The following is a 17,201-nucleotide window of genomic DNA, read 5'->3' on the forward strand; positions in this document are numbered from 1 at the left end:
AAGGGCATGCCATCTAAATGAGTCACTACTTCGAAGAGAGGCAAAATGCTCTATACAGGATAGATCTAAAGGAAGTAGTTGGAATAGAGATGCATGAAAGAAAGGAAGCTTGCAGATGTCAGGATCCAATTTGCAAGAATGGCAAAGGGCTAAATTGCAGGGGATAGGGCAGCCCCCTGTTCCTTTTTTGGTGTGTGTGTGTGTGTGTGTGTGTGTGTGTGTGTGTGTGTGTGTGTGTGTGTGTGTGTGTGTGTGTGTGTGTGTGTGTGTGTGTGTGTGTGTGTGTGTGTGTGTGTGTGTGTGTGTGTGTGTGTGTGTGTGTGTGTGTGTGTGTGTGTGTGTGTGTGTGTGTGACTAAAAGGGAGCTGTGATGCCCATGACTGCCCTTCGCTCGGCAGACAAGGATCAGTAGCTAATGAAGGACTTCGGGTCTCCACCAGACATTTCACACTCGCTGCCTCCTTGACAACTCCACACCCCCCCCCCCCCCCCACCCCAAACACACACACGCGCACTCTGAACACCACAGAAACGACCAACACTCCTCCCTCAATCCTAATCAATTTGGGCTAATTGGTCCCGTAGGTAATCTAGTTTCATCCCTTGATTTCTTCAAAGGACGATGTAGAAGCGTGCCAATACACCTGTCCACGTTCTTCTAATACATGGCAACAGCTATTCTTTGCCTTACCAGTTAGCTCCACGCTCCACACTTGAACTTTGTTGCCATAGCAAAACAAAATACTCTGAGCCAGAGGCAGATCTTTTTTTAGGGTCAGATTCTGATGCGCTGTTAGATGTTAAAGAAAAGGTATTCCCCAAAAGCAGAACTGAAGCCATGCTGGATCGGAATGAGTGTTGAACATTAGCCAAGCAAACTGCTTCCATTTTGACTCTTAGGAAAACACTGGGGTGTTCCGTTGCTCGTCTTTGGAACGGCGAGGTTGCGCGAGGAGAGAATAAAGTGAGGGGAAATAAATAAAAAAATAAAAAATAAAAAGGGAACAAAGAGCGGGAGAGAAGGTGGGGGCATCATGTGGATCTGTCTGCTAGGGAGCGTATGGCTTTATTAATCCCTTCCAGAAAACCATATCAAAGTCCTCACACACAGGAAGAGCCGTACATCTGCAATGCAACGCGAGGCTCCCAGTTTTAGCTGAGTTTGCCAGTGCTGTGATTCAGAGCAGCTTACGCTGTTAAAGGCAGTGCATGATAACTGCATCGGCAGTGATTCTCTACCCTCAATTACTCCTCAGAGTCAAACAAACAAAGCCATTGAGGTTGTGTGGAGAGAGCTGGGATACCTTTGGGTTACAGACATGCCTGTTTGCCACACCCGACGGACACTGGCATCAAAGTGGGGATTTACGGAGATGCGGGTTTTGCAGACAAGGGAAAATGAGCAAATGAATTAAAAGGTTTATAAATCAACAAGTCAACCATCAGATTGTAGCCTCTGCTCAGCAGCCCTCTCATCAGCCAACTGCCATGAAGTTTTCTTTTTTTTTTTTCCTTTTCTCTCTCTCTCTCTCTCTCTCTCTCTCTGTTTTTTTTTTCTCACACAAATGTCCTGGAGGCAGGGAACAAAGCGAGCAGAACTGATTACTGCGCCGTTGCCCTGCTCCGCCAGTCTAAACTCTGTTTGGCTTCCTAATGAGCTCACTAAAAACCCAATTCATCACCCATAACCCTTTCTCAACCCGCCTTGAAATCCCCTATTATAGGGGGGAGTCAAGGTTGTCCGTTTTACAGGCCCTGGTCTGGGGTCGGGGGTTGCAAGGGGTCGGATGCTGCTAGCGGATGACAGTGGGCCTTGTTAGGGTTATGCTGACATGGTGCCCTTCTATCTTAACCACTTAAGCCCTATATATTTCGTAGTAAGATGAATAGTGAAAATAGGAGATCCATAAGCTCACAGCGTGTTGCGGTGCAAGGTGTGTTGCGAGCTTTTAGAGCTGCTGTTTTAGCTGCTTTTGAATTGTTTTTCAAATATAATATAATGACATGGCCAGAAATTAGTATTTGTAAGTAAGTGGGTGAGTTCTATGTTTTTTTTCTTCACTTCAACCCCCAGCTCCACCCTCACCTCCCATCCAACACTGCATGGACCCTCTTCATTCTCCCAATACCAATACTGTCCTCGCCTGGGTGGAGGAATGTCCGGCTTGATGGCTCCAACAGCAGGAACGTCCCGTTCTAGCTGACTTTCACACTGGAGATTTCCACTTTAATACCCCTCTGTCCCATCCCCGCGAAGACAGGAATTTGGTGGGAAGGGAATGTGCTGGGATGATGGGGTTTTTAGGGACGGAGTAGGGAAGGGGGGCTTAGAGAGGCCATAAAGGATGGATGGGGGCGAGGCTAAGGCAGTATGAGAGAGACAGAGAGAGAGAGAGAGAGAGAGAGAGAGAGAGAGAGAGAGAGAGGGGGAAAGAGACAGAGAGAGAGAGAGAGAGAGAGGGAGAGCGGAATAGGTGGATGATAAACAGCTGAGGAGGAAAGCAATTGTGAATTCCTCTCACCAGTTGGACCAGAGGTGGTGGAGATGAGAATGTGTGGTTTTAAGACGGAAGAGGGAGGGAGGCACCAGCGAGGTGCTGGGGAGGGGGGTGAGGAGTAAGAAAGAGGGGAGGTGGTTAAGGAGGGGGGTGTGGGCGGAGGTGCCGGGGTAAACTCCCACAGTTCCTCATTACATGAAGTCGGAATGATCCTCCTGGCACCTGGGCTGTAACCGAGAGATTACAGAATTGATGAATCCTCGGTTTAAAATGCAGCTGTTTTATTCTGCTTTAGTAATTAATTCTTTTTCCGATAACGTATTGATTAAGCGTAGCCCCTGATAAAGTTCAAACTGAGAGGAATCCCCCCCTGGGCTTTGGCTCGGCCTGCTCTGGAGAGTCAATGAAAACTTCCCTCATTCCACCTGCCTCTCTCTCTCTCTCTCTCTCTCTCTCTCGCTTACTGGATTGTTGCTTATTCACCTCCTGTTACAACATACCACGTTATTATTTCACAAATAAACTAATGTACAGGACCCCTATGTTGGAGGGTGTGCCAGTCATTACACTCTTCACCAAAAACAGTCGAGCTCACTCTGGCACACTGACACACATGCACACAGATGTACACTTGTTCACATTGTATCTACCAATCTACACTCTCTCTCTCTCCCCTCTCTCCGATGCTCTCTCTCCCATGCTCTCACTCTCACCCTAGTTGGGAATGGTGGCATACTAGAAAAAGGAGAGCGTCTTCTTTCACAAAACTACTCTTTCATTCTTTCTATCGTGCCGTTTTCCATACAACTGTGAGCAGGAGTCTGATCAGCAGAGGGTAGAGTGGGTCTCTCTCTCTGGGGAGCCAACTAGCAGAGAAATCAGATACAGCTTTACAAGAGAGGGGAGCCTCTCTTGTCTTGTCAAGACCTCTTCACCTACCGGCTCCTTTACAAGTCAATATCCAGCCTGGATCTACTGTCTTCCACTGGGCCTTGGCACACATTCACCCGCAGCCTATAGAAGGCAGAGGTTGGGGGAAAGAAAGAACCAGAGTCCAGCGCTCAGAGTTTATGAACACTAGGATTCTACAGTAAGAAAAGTAAAGAGTGTTGCTGTGCAAAAGTCCATATATATATATATATATATATATATAGCAGGAGAGGCAATTGATGACCCCATAAAGAAAGCAGGACACCAAAGTGGCCTTTTCAATATAAAGAATTAATGAAAGAGTGAATGAATTAATGAATGGAAAGGGGGTAAAATAATTAGAAGGTGGAAGCCGTGCTTAATACCTTTACTGGAGACTATTTCCTTTCGTTAATGGGACCGTGGCATGCAGAGAGGGTTTTGATGAGCTCCCTGTATTGACTGTCCTGCCCGCCCCTTAAGGCGGATTCAGCAGGTCATTTCATTAAGGCCCAATTCCATGGCGCTAATTTTGATTTTAGGTTCTTGACAGCTGTTGGCAGTGGAAATTGCTATGGTAGGAATAGTGGATGAGAAGCCTATTACTGCTGTGAAGAAATACGAATTGCGAAGGCCCTGGGTTCAAATTGCTGCCACTCTTGCCTCGCTGACCTACCCAAATAGGTATTCCATCACATTCCTCGACTTTTCATTTTGATTAGCTGGGTGGAAGAAGGGGCGAAAGAATTCCCACACAGACACATGCTTGTGTTCTGGGAGAGAAAGCTTGCAGGTGAAAAACACAGTGAGATGCATGCAAATACACACATGCGAAGCCTACTGACAATAATATAATTACTTATATTACATATAATCATGCATTGCCAGACGATTAGAGATTTGGGACTACCGATATGTCTGGTGAAATCAAAATTCAGTGTGGAAACAATTGAGAACCAAGACAATTGTCTTTAGGGTGGTCCTTCATATTGGGACAGTGATATGATTTGTTTTCAAAGCAGTAGGCGCAGGTTTGTTAGCGGCTCTCGCTGCTGTTTTAGCAACTATATTGAATTTAGATGACACCAGACTAATTGGTAGGCATAGATCTCTGATCTTCTGGCAACATGAGACGTTTTAAGAAAATGTACTTGCTCCTTGCTACAACCAAATATTGCTACAATAACAACAATAACTAGCCTAAAGCGGTTTGGGCTAGCAGTGTGATAGCTCTGACTCACTATGTGAGCTCTTAATCATGTTACCTTGCAAGCTAATATGCAGCATTAAAGTTCCAACAGAGAAAAAACTCTTCCTCTGATGCTATTAATTAGCAGTGTTCTACGCCTCTCAGCTTTTTGAAGCTCCCCGGGTCCTTTTGTTTCACCCCTTTCTTCTTTTTTTTGCGAAGTCTTCATTATTGACTTTTCAATTTTCCCCTCACATCCACCCGTCTGCACTAGCAGTAGCACCAGCACATCTACAGGGGCGCTTAACCCACCAGCGGTACCCCTAAGCCCGCTCTCTGAGACGCTTGCTGGCTGACTGGCGAGCCCAACAGCAGGTTCCAGCCCCACGACGCACTCCCCGGGCGGCTGAAATCAAAGAGAGAGGCCCTTAAAATCTAACCGTGGGTATAATGAGGGGTGCTCTGCTGAAACAATAAGCATACATGCCACTGGAGTCGGGGAGACGGGAGAGTGGGAGGAAGAGAGAAAACTGGATATACATGAGAATGTTGGGCCTGAAGAGACTTCTTACACAGTGAACAACAGAGGGCAGAGAGAAAAAAAGAAAGGGAGAGAGAAATTGAGTTGGCGGGAGAGAGGGCAAAGGGCCACAGCCTAGTGGTGATGGTAGTCGGGGCCACGCATCTATCCGACCACGTATCTGAACCCTGAAACAACGAGGGGGTCCTGCCGCATGCCTCTTGGAGCCGAAGGGAGCACGACTAATTTCTGCACAACAATAGGCTTGGATGGGCGCCCACACAATGGCAGGTGCTTTGAATAGCAGCAGGGCCCTTGCAGCGGGGATCCCTCTCCTCTCTCCGCACTCCGAGGGCCTGGGCTGTGGCTTGCGTAACCTTTCATTTTCGAGCGGGCTTCTTTTTTGACTCGTAAAGGATGAAAACGATCTCATGGGGAGGAGTAAGAGACAGCCAGGCCTGTGGGGCAGAATCCACACCAAGTCCTCTTGTGTTCTCTCCACCTCTCACATCCCCTCCTCTCTCTCTCTCTCTCTCTCTCTCTCTCTCTCTCTCTCTCTCTCTCTCTCTCTCTCTCTCTCTTTCTATCTCTCTTTCTCCTTGCTGCCTTGGCCTGGACCTACTTTTTTTCATTCCATCCTTTTTTTTTGGGGGGGGGGGGGGGGGGGGGGGGGTTATTTTGGTGTTCTGTTGTTTTGTTGTGGTTGTTGTTGTCTTTAGCGGTCATGTTGTTTGTTGTTGTGCTTCTGCTGGGGCTGTCCTGTAGGCCATGGAGCAGTGGTAAAGGCAGTGATCCCCTCCCCACCTTTAAGAGCATTCTTTCCGGGGTCACGGGGTCAGTCTTCACAGATGTCTCCTGCAGACACTCAGTTGTCTAAGGACTGCATCCCAGGGAGTAAGCATTCGTTCCAAACAATGCCGCTTTTCCCCTCACTTAGGAAAATGTTTAAATGTTTTCCTTTTCTAACTCTCTCTCTCTCTCTCTCTCTCTCTCTCTCTCTCTCTCTCTCGCTCTCTCTGCCCTCCCATTTTTGTTTTTGAATGAAGCCAGTGATTTTTCCAAGGTGGAGTTTTTTTGTGTTTAGATAATGAAAGAAAGGCCTGGTTATCGCTAGATAGCGGTGTTTTCTTGTTACTTTCATTCCTCTAAATGCTCCCCTCTTCCTTAGTTTCCTCCAATTGTTCTAATGGAGCCTTAGTCATCCTCGCCTGATGGTGGAGGGAGAGATGCTTTTAGGTTTTCTCTCTCTCTCTCTCTCTCTCTCTCTCTCTCTCTCCCCTCCCTCCCTCCCTTCCTCCCTCTCTTTCTCAGCATGCGTTGCCAGGAGAGAAAAATGAAAACATGTAGTAACTGTCCCGAAATCCACACACAGAGACACAAACAGAGACTAGAAACCCTTGAGTAAGCAGGGCAGAAGCTAAACAAAGAGCAACTCTAAATGAACAGAAAGACAATATTTGAAGTAGAACATCGCTGGGTCGCCTCAATCACAACAAAAATGGCAGAGAGGAGAATTCCAGAGCCGAACGGCTTTCATTAAAGTGAAATCAGCTTCTGCTTTTCTTAGGGGGGGGGGGGGTGTGACACTGGTAAAAAAAAGAAAAATAGATTGCAGCATTTAACATGCGTGTTCTGCCTCCAAACATGGAAAACTGTAATTGGAACAACCTTTAAAAAAACATGCACAGAGCTCTATCCATGAATATCACTCCTTTTCATCTTGCCCTCCCTCTCTCTCTCTCTCTCTCTCTCTCTCTCTCTCTCTCTCTCTCTCTCTCTCTCTCTCTCTCTCTCTCTCTCTCTCTCTCTCTCTCTCCCCCCTCATTTGATATGGTGTTTCTTGCATCCCCCTCCAAACATGTCCTCTGTATTCTGGAAATTGATAACCCTCTAAATGAATTATGTTAAATGCATAATGAAGGTTTTCTCAGGCTCAGCCCTGCAGCCAGCCAGGATGGAGCGTCTTGTTTGGCATGTTGATTTGTTTTGTTGCACATTTAGCCCCAGTGTTCCTTAAGAGTGCTCACTGCTTGGGGCATGTAAATAAAAAATGATCCTTCCTGACTAACATGGCTAATACCTCCTCTGGGGTAATCCAAAATTATTAGATGCTTGCTTCCAATAAACAGTAGGGGCTTGTGACACTAACCACTGTCAGATTTCTCACCTCCCTCTGCTCCCCTGTGTTGCCATAAAAGAAAAGGTGAACAAAAAGGATCAGGTGTGCAAAAAGCACCCTGGTAGTGGTAACATGGTAAGTAGAAGACAGAGTAACTGCTATTATATCCCAAAAAGCAGCCCTTAGCTTAAAAAGTCATTAAAGCGTGTTCTGGAGTGCGAATCAGACTAGAAAATGAGCTTATCTTGCATAATGCCCTCGAAAGCTTTGCATAAACGTGAAAGATGTGCGTGTGAAAATGAGAGGCAGAGAGGAAGAACTCGGATTTGAACACACTTCCTTTATCATCCTCCCACTCTCTTGGACGGTGGCAGCATGGTTATAGCACTACCTGTAGGGTATAACTGCTCTGCTCTGCTAACAAATACGCTTTAGTGTGTTAAAACCTTTGCTTATACAAGAGGTAAAACCACACAGCAAGTGAACAGGCTTTAGCTGGCCTTGCTAAGCTACTCCACTCAACTGTGCGCCTGTCTTTTGGGAGGGACCTTTGCTGTGATGTGGGGTTTGGACATTGGTGGGAGGAGAATGGGGGGTGGACGGGGGGTGGGGAGGGATTAAAGAGCCGAGGGAGACAGAAGAAAGAGGGGGAAAGTAAAAGAGAGTAAGGCCCATTGGTCAAACACAAAGGGGCAGAGAGGGAAGGGACCTTTAGAGACAGGGTTAAACCCCAAATAAGCACACCTTAAACAGGGCTGGGTGAGCTGGCAGTCGGGGGCTTTTGGAGTTTCCCTGCAGGTGTGCTTTTGACAGACTTGGCCTTCCTAACCTCTGTCTGATCAGGAATGGGGACCAGGGACTTGCTGCCTCTGTGTGTGTCATTCTCTGTGTTTAACTTAAATTCTTTTCTTTGCACTAGTGTGCGTGCGTGCGTGCGTGCGTGCGTGCGTGTGTGTGTGTGTGTGTGTGTGTTTATACGTGTGTGTGTGTGTGTGTGTGTGTGTGTGTGTGTGTGTTTATGCGTGTGTGTGTGTGTGTGTGTGTGTGTGTGTGTGTGTGTGTGTGTGTGTGTGTGTGTGTGTGTGTGTGTTTGAGTGGACACACACACACACACACACACACACACACACACACACACACACACACACACACACACACACACACACGCGCACACACGTATAAACACACAAACGCAGCCGGACAGAGGAAAACAAATCTACTGGAGACTAGAGCAATTGGATTATCACCTCTTAAGGGTGACTTCTTGCCTGACCCCCCTTGGGGGCCAGCCTTCTAAAACAAGGCAGAGAAATTCCTAGGAAAACAGGATCCCTTTAAAGAAGCCGAGTAGTGTCATCCTTGTAAAAATACGGCAGCCGCAGCAGCATTAATGGATGTGGCGATGCCCTTCAGGGCTCGCTCTCAAATCCCTTTTAGCCATATTACATCAGACCCCCGTGCACTCCACATCGCCACCACATGCTCCGAAGTAATCAGCAGTAGAACAGTGGAGTAGAACTCCAGCGTATAATGACTGATGCAGCAGCATGCCTCTCCATCTCACTGTTTCCGGCCCAAGCCATGAGGTGAAAGAGAGAAAAAGCCACTATGCTCCATATAGTTCAATCATGATTACTTTCCTGCTTCCCTCCCCTTTGCGCCGTTTCCTCTCCCCTTTTTAATTATGTTCCACTCACTCTCAGGGAAGCTGGTCTTCATCTTGGACTCAAAGAGAAAATACAGAACGAAGAGAGAAAAAAGCTTCTCCCTAAAGCTCCCCCCAAATGGTGCATAACAGACATTCTCCTCAGCTGCTGTCAGAATAATCGGGGTAATTTTTTCCCTATGTTCTGCAAACATTACTTTGCACATTAGGCTGACCCAGTTAATGTGCTTTTCCTGCCATGTAGGACCCAGTTGTGATCTGAACTATACTGGGCTTGGTCGGGCTGGGCTGGGCTGGGCTGGGCTAGGCTAGGCTAGGCGGGATCAGGTCAGGTGGAGAGCCTGTTCGTGATTACGGACCAGAGGGACCGAGCCCCCTGAATGTAGTGAAAGAAAGAAGGAGAGCAAGGGCAGAAAAGGAGGATAGAAGGGGAGAAAGAGACAGCCCCAAGGAGCATCTAAGAACTCAAGGAAGGAAAAGATGACAGGCGGAGCGGGGAGAGGTATAGAGACCTGGAGGTGCAGAGCAGATGGAAGGGGAGGGAGCGCTGGTGGTACTTTGAGAAAGGGAATACATTACTGGAAGTAGTTAACTTAAAGAGATGTTGAAATTTGGTAGAATCGTGGGTTGATCATCTTTATCTGTTTCATCTTTATCTGAGCATCTGTCTGCGCTCTGTGGTCTCGGAACTGGAAGGCCTCCATTCACTCTCATTGTATGGTGAAGCAGGTCTCAAAATCACACTTTAGGTGCATAAACAAATGCAAACGAAGTAGATTCTGCCAATATAGAATACAGATTAGTCCTAGTGCTTCCTTTGGGGAACGTGAAATGGCTACATTCATAGTATATTAGCTATCTATAGCTAAAATCTAAAATCGCCATCGCCAGTAGGCGCAATAGTTGACGAGAAAATTATATACCAATATTGTCACAATCCTTTTTGTTTGCATTCATGTTAAAAGTGGGAGTAGTGAATGACATCACTATACTTCAGGCATAATATAAGCAACATTTGTACTTATATCATGCCCAGGTAGCTACAGTATACAACCCAAGGTTTTACCAAAGTTAAACATTGATTTACCGCTGCATTTAGATTATTTTAGACTACTTTTTCTTTTTCCCCCCCTCATGTGATGTTTTGTTCTCTCTTAATCCATAGTTTGTGTGTGTTACGCAGCATCAAGAGCAGGACAGAGAGTAGACATAAATGACGGAAGATGGAAAAATGGAGGGAGCTGAGGGAGCTGATCATTCTGTTTAATCACCTTTTGGCTGAGGGCCAGGTAGTCTGCGGTACCGACAGAGAGGGGGGGGGGGGGGAAATGAGCGAGTAAGAGCGGGGCTGGAGAGAGAGAAAGATGGAGGGATAAATGGGAAGAGAGAGAGAGAGAGAGAGAGTGTGAGAGACTTTACAGAGGAGAAGAGCGTGAGAGCAGAGCCCCTTGAAACAGCTCGGAGTGCAGCGGCGCTTACTTACTCCAGCGTGCACACGTGCTCATGCGTTGTGTGTCTATGCATGTGTATGAGAGAGAGAGTGAGGCCCTGTTCCCGTAAATGCTCGCGAATGCTGAATCCAGCAAGAATCTGGTCTTAGAGCTGAGCGAGATAGAGAGAATAAGAGAGAGAGAGAGAGATCCATTTTAAAACTATGTGCATTAACTATACTTTTCCCCATAGATTAAGCACTCCACATGAATAATTTAGCCTCTCTTATGCTAATGGGATCATGAAAGTATCCCCTCCGTGCCGTGTTTTCTCCCCCTCCACGGCAACTCTTCTCAGCTTTCAACAATGGCCCTGCCCCTTCCCAACAAACCCTCAGATGCACTGCGCACACACACACACACACACACACACGCACGCACGCACGCACATGTGCGCACACCATACACACATACTGTAGTGTTTTCACAACAGGCGCACAGGCACCTGACTAGCATAGGGCTGACATGTAGTAACAAGGCTAAAAACACTCACACCAGCTTATTGAGAAACACTGTAGCATTGTTATCCCTGTTAAAGAGAGACGCGCGTTGGTCTTTTCTGTTGGGGTGTCATTCACTTCCAGGTACATTGACAAGCAGATACTACTGAAAGCCACAGGTTGAAGACATGCTGTACATGTATGATGGTAGCGTCTTGATTTATTGTTCATGTCATCCTTGCTGCCACATGTGGTTTTTAAAGACAGTTACTGAGCCTGGTTAGTCTTTAACCACTTAAAACCAATATACTTCGTTGACCGGAGTCCCCCAGGGGTCTATACTTGGCCCCCCTCCTTTTTCCCTCGACAATGTGACCTTGTAGAACTGCTATTTTCGGCGAATGTTCGCCTATTATTATGACATGCCCAGAATAGGGATGCTAGGGTTCATGTGGTTAACCACTTTCAACCTGACCTATTTTGTGCATGTTATTATTGGAAAATATTTTCAAACCTGTTTCAATCTTTCAAAACCGAAACCTTTGCATATTACCTCATTCTGTCTGTCCCCCCACTTTACTTTGGTTTCTCTCTCTCCCTCCCTCCCTCCCTCTGTCTGTCTCTCTCTCTGTGTGTTTTGGTTTGAGAGGGGAGGAGGACTTGCCTTGTGTGTTTATGTGTTGTTTTGTTTTTCTCTTTCGTTTAGCGTTGGGTCACCAAGTCAACTCACAAGTACACACACGTGCGCGTGCCTACACACAGACACAGACACAGTTACACACACACACACACACACACACACACACACACACACACACACACACACACACACACACACACACACACACACACACACACACACACACACACACCCTTGTTGCTCTTGCATTGTGTTGTGGTGAGGTGGGTGCACTGTGTAAAAATTATCAGTACTCCAACAGCTGGGAGTGAGAGCCATGAAACAGCAGGGCCTGGGCTCACTTTATTGTTTATCTGTTGTTTATGGGCCAGTGTTCAGCTTTGATTACTCCACTAAATTAAACTCTAACAGGCACTCGGAGACAGCCAGCTAACACACACACACACACACACACACACACACACACACACACACACACACACACACACACCTCACAGATCACGCTGAGGGTACAGCCAGCTAACACACACACACACACACACACACACACACACACACACACACACACACACACACACACACACACACACACACACACACACACACACCACACAGCAAGACTTCCATCTTGCGATTTCAACAAGATCCCAACTTCCTTTCTGTTGCGGTTCTGCTTTTTTCCATTCTTTTTTCTCGCATGCTCTGTTTCATTTGCTTAATTGTCTATGGCTTTCCTTGAACCCTCGGTGTAGCTGTGCCTACTTTCCCTCTCGGAGGAACAAAACAATATATAAATAAGCGTGCAAAAGGTCCGCAAATTGCCAGATTCAACGGGACTTGTTCGCACTGGGGCTTTCAGAACTGGAGCAGGGAGTCGCGAGAGTCCCCAACAGGAATGACCCCCCTCTGGCATGCTCAACCACAAAGGCCCTGTCGAGAGGGGCCCCTGGCCGGGACCAAGGGAGCTAAGCTCAACACACTCCAAACACACACACTTGTGCGTGCACGCAAACGCATGCATGGTGGGGAAACACCACCCCACCATCAAGGGTAGCATGTCTGAGCCGAAACACTCACTCTCTCTTTCTCTCCATCTCTGCCTCTCTCTCAGTCTCTCTGGGGAGTCTGTCTATCCGCAGAGCATGGGGATCGTTCAATTGCTGAGAAAATGTACAAAATGCTCGCCCCTCTCTTCTGTTGAGCCTTTTCTCAGATAGAAAGGGGAAATCGTACAGAAAGGCCTTTTGCTCACCACTCAAGATGTCAATGTGGATTTGGTTTTCATGCATAGCTAATAATTACAGTAGTGGACTGGAGCTGAGGAAAGCACGCGCAAACGCATGTGCACACACATACACACAAACGTAAACACTGACTAAGAAAGAGAGAGAAGGGTTCTCTTTCTACCTTGTTGAATCAGCAGTGGGGATTTACTGTACTTGTGCAAATGCAGTTGCTTCGTGTGTGTTTTGGTGTGCATGGCCAGGACGTGTAGCAGTCTATTTCATCACATGGCTCAAACACACTTTGGAGTGTTTAACAGATTATGGACACCTGCTTGGACATGAGCGCTATATCTTTGAAGGCAGACACATTCATGAAGTTTAACTCCCTGCGACCAGTGTTTTTCTGAAGTCTCCAGATAAGTTTGGGAGAGATCCAAAGAAAGACAGTTAATAAAGTAAAGTACATGTGCAGTAGATAGTAGACTGACTTTTTATTGTTTTTTTATTAGTACCTATGCTCAGTGGTGGAAAGTAACTTTTACTAGTACATTTACTAGTAACTAAGTACTGTACTCAAGTACACATTTGAGGAATTCTTACTTTACTGGAGTATTTCCAATTTTCAATACTTTTACTTCTACTCCACTACATCTCAGAGGAAAATATTGTACTTTTACTCCACTACAATTATATGAAAACTTTAGTTACTAGTTACTTTGTAGATTTTGATTATTATTACAATACACACTAACCACTTCAGCCATATATATATTTTGGTCATTTGAAAATAGCAGATCTACAAGCTCACAATGTGTGAGCTTGTAGATCGTCTATTTTCAAAAGATTTTTAATACATTTTGAACTTCTGAAATGGGACATTCTGCACAATGAGTACTACTTTGTACTTTAAGTATATTTAAATTCAGATACTTTTCTACTTTTAATCAAGTACATTTTGAATACGGGACTTCTACTTGTAGCAGAGTATAACTACATTGCAGTATTGCTACTTTTACTTAAGTATAACATGTGAGTACTTCTTCCATCGCTGCCTATGCTGCTACCAACATCTATGCATTCTATCACTCACTGCATTGGATTGATGCCATTAAGATAATTGCGTTGTACACTGGTGTTCAACGACAAAACAAAATCACCCATCCATCATCCATCCATGTGCAGAGCAGAGCCAGCGAAGTTATTGTGTGTTGGTGAGCTCTACTTAAAAAGAGATATACTCTTAATGCCTCTCTGAACCAACCCTCCACTTCACCACCAAAGTTCTGTTTATTCAGCTCAAACATAGGGAGTCATTCTCTTAGAGTCAGTAAGTGAGAGTGCAGAATTTGCCCTGAAGGTGATAATTCATATTTTCAAATTCTGAGGGGGGCCTTTAAGGAGGTTGGGTGGAGGAGAGTTAGCAAGGCCTGAGTTGTTGTGCTGCAGTCCTTTTGCTTGATGTCAAAACCTTAACTGGCAACCTCCACTGACAGCCATGAGCATGCTTCACCTCGCTTTACAGCTCGACAATAAATTATTCTGCAAGAGAGGGGCTACACATATTCTTTCACTGGTTAAATGGTTTTCTGGCACGGGTTCAGTGCAAATGCTCGATGCTCGAGATACAAGCTGAAGATTGTGAATGTGAATTTTGTTCACAGCGCGAGTCCTGCATGTACAGTGCTATAACATTTTCTTTTTGCGATACTGTATACTATATGCTATACTTTATGCTGTTGTAGTATGTTCCCTAACAGTTGACACGTGTTGTCAAAGGGGGTACTTTGCCAACATGGAGTGGAGTCTAGCTGAAAACCTGTCTGTCTGTCTGTCAAGTCTCTACTCCAACACACTTTGTGTTCCGTATAGATGAAAAGTTTCAAATCCTGGAGTGGAGGCGGAGTGCGATCAAAAAGGCAAAAGGGGCTGATATAGTATTCAGGGTTAAACTGACAGTCAAAATGTTACTGTGTATGATCTGAATGTAGTCAAATGCACCGTCTCCACATGGCCTGAGAAAATATGATTCGCTTGTTGTGTGTATGCTGTTATAGTTTTATTTATTACAGATGGAAATCCCCCAAATGCTAGAACCACTCGTGCCTGTGTGAGGCATCTCTTTCCCACCCACCCAAACCGTGCAAGCTCTCCTCTCTCTCTTTTGCCCATCCATTCTGTCCACCTCAACAGATCCACACCGTCACCCCTTTTAACAGGGGCCAAGCTGTTAAAGACCCCATTACTGAAGTGAAGCACACATTTCACTTTCTCGTGAGCCGTGGGCTTCGACGGTGTGAGCTACAGTACGGCTTTTTTTTATGTGGAAACGTATTGAGATAAGACATGCAGTTCATGCGTGGAGTGGAGTGGAGGAGATGAGGAGAGTAAGAAAGGAGGGGGTGGGGTGGGGTGGGGGGGGCTGTCAGAGTGGAAGGGCCAGAGTCGGGAGTCAGCGAGCGCTTGAAGCGTTAACGTAATTGCAAGAATGTGAAAAATGAGGCGGCGGGGCTCCCAAGCGGAGCGAAAGGTCAGAGCACGCCTCACGCAAAACAACTGACTGGAGGACGGCCTCATTAGACCATTAAATCAGATGCCCCTCTCTCTTTCTCTACCTCTCTCTCCGTCTTACACACGCACGCACGCATGTTCACACTCTTTACTTTCTTTTGTATTCCAATACTTTTCATCCTTGTTCACCTCCATGTTGTGGTGTCTCTCTCCCCTCCTCTTGTTTTTAACCACATAAGACATATTTTATGCCTCTTCACAGGTATATAATCGTTGCATCTTATTGTGAGCTTGTAGATTGGGAATATTTTTGAAAATCCTTGAAAAAACTCCAAAATATAACCAAAATAGGGATGCCAGGTTGAAAGAGACTAATTTCCCCTGTCATCTTTCCTGTACCGTTGCCTCTGTCTGATGTGTTTCTTGGTCATACAAGGCTTCCCGCTGGGTAGTGGACTTGCAGATCATTTAGTGTCTACTATCTACTGTAGATCCCCTGTTGGTGTTAGTCCAGGCCTGAGTCTAGTCCTGATCTAGCCCCGGTCTGCCTTGGCCCAGTATACACAGTGCCATACCGTAACTGTCTTTGGCCCGTATTGATTCACTGTTACTGGATACGGTGGGGAGGGGAGTCGATAAGTGCTCTGTGGATTACAGGTCACTTGTACTTATGTGTGTAAGATAATCAATAGGCAGTGCATTTCTTTCTCTCACAACCCCCCCCCCCCCCCCCCCACCCCTCTATGTTTCTCTTGCAGTCGCTATCTTCCATGCTACCATCTGGGGGTGGGGGTCAGTTTGCCAAATCAAAACATCATCGTCATCATCGTCAGCTGTTCTCCTTTGATTTCTTTTTCTAGTGCGTGAGGCTTTGCTTTAGGTTAATGATTAGGGCTCCACCTCACTATGGTTTATTGCGCACATACATACACACGACACCCACAATCACCATGTGAGCTTTCGTTAATGCCCCCTACCCCGGCCAAGCCTGAGAGCAACGTGTGATCCAACTAGTCCTGACACAGCCAACCACAGAGGTCTGCTGTGGCCCTCAGTCTGTGGTCATTAATGGCCCAGAAGCTCCAACTGTTGCTACTGACTGAGGAGGAGAGGATGATTAAAATGGCCCCACCACAGAACACACATTCCATCGATAACTTTGATTACTTATCGACAAAACGATAGCCTTGATTGAACATGACAAGTGCCTCCAGTTGAAATTCCAGCTGGTGCTTGTGTATCTGTGTGTGTGCGCGTGCATGTGTACAGCGTGATGAAATTTCATGCAAAACCCTGGACACTGCCAGAGATAAGACGGAAATACACACACACACACGCACTCCCATACACAATAACACACACACACACTTCCGCCAGTGAAAGGAGATCTCTGTCCTCACCAGAGAGAGCATTCAAAACGCTAGGAAGACGAGATAGGAAAGGCCAAGAGTTGATCAACAAAGTTGTTTTAGTTATAAGGCTGTAGTTAAGGCTTTGATAACTACATTATTCAGTAAGGCCGGAGTCTCTTCTCTCACTTGTGTTCGTGTACAAGTATGTACTCACAGCCTCTAAACACAAATCAAATCCCAAATGTCATTGACAATGTGAACGTCAACATCTATAGGCTGCAGCCTGTTAAATGCCTGTATTGTGGACTGATGTGATTTGCACAGTTAACTGCAGTAAGTAGAAATGATTTTAAATGCATTATTTTTGTCTGGCAGGTTCGGTTAGCTAGATAAAAAAACACAAGCCCTGCTGAGCCGTAATTATGGGCTGTTGAGCTAGCAAAGTTAATATGTTTTAAATGCAAGCAAGAACTGGCAGAAATATCCTATTAATCACCGGCTTTTCTAAGAGTGTTGTTCAACCCTGGCCCTAAATAGCTGTAATTTGGAAGGCCTTACAATAAGCTAGTATATTACAGTGGATGCTACTTATGTATTTGGGTGTGAGTGTAACAGTGGATAAGTCTATTCATTTTGTGGTGTGG

At 45.9% G+C, this 17,201-nt stretch overlaps 1 protein-coding gene across 3 annotated transcripts in view; it reads right to left on the bottom strand.

Moving 5' to 3' along the window:
* Window positions 1–17,201, bottom strand: part of meis2a (Meis homeobox 2a) — a 65,570-nt gene that overhangs the window by 33,566 nt on the left and 14,803 nt on the right. The gene's annotated exons all lie outside the window — the stretch shown is intronic.

Source organism: Gymnoscopelus microlampas (assembly GCF_963454915.1).
Source record: "Gymnoscopelus microlampas genome assembly, chromosome: 20".
Lineage (NCBI taxonomy): Eukaryota > Metazoa > Chordata > Actinopteri > Myctophiformes > Myctophidae > Gymnoscopelus > Gymnoscopelus microlampas.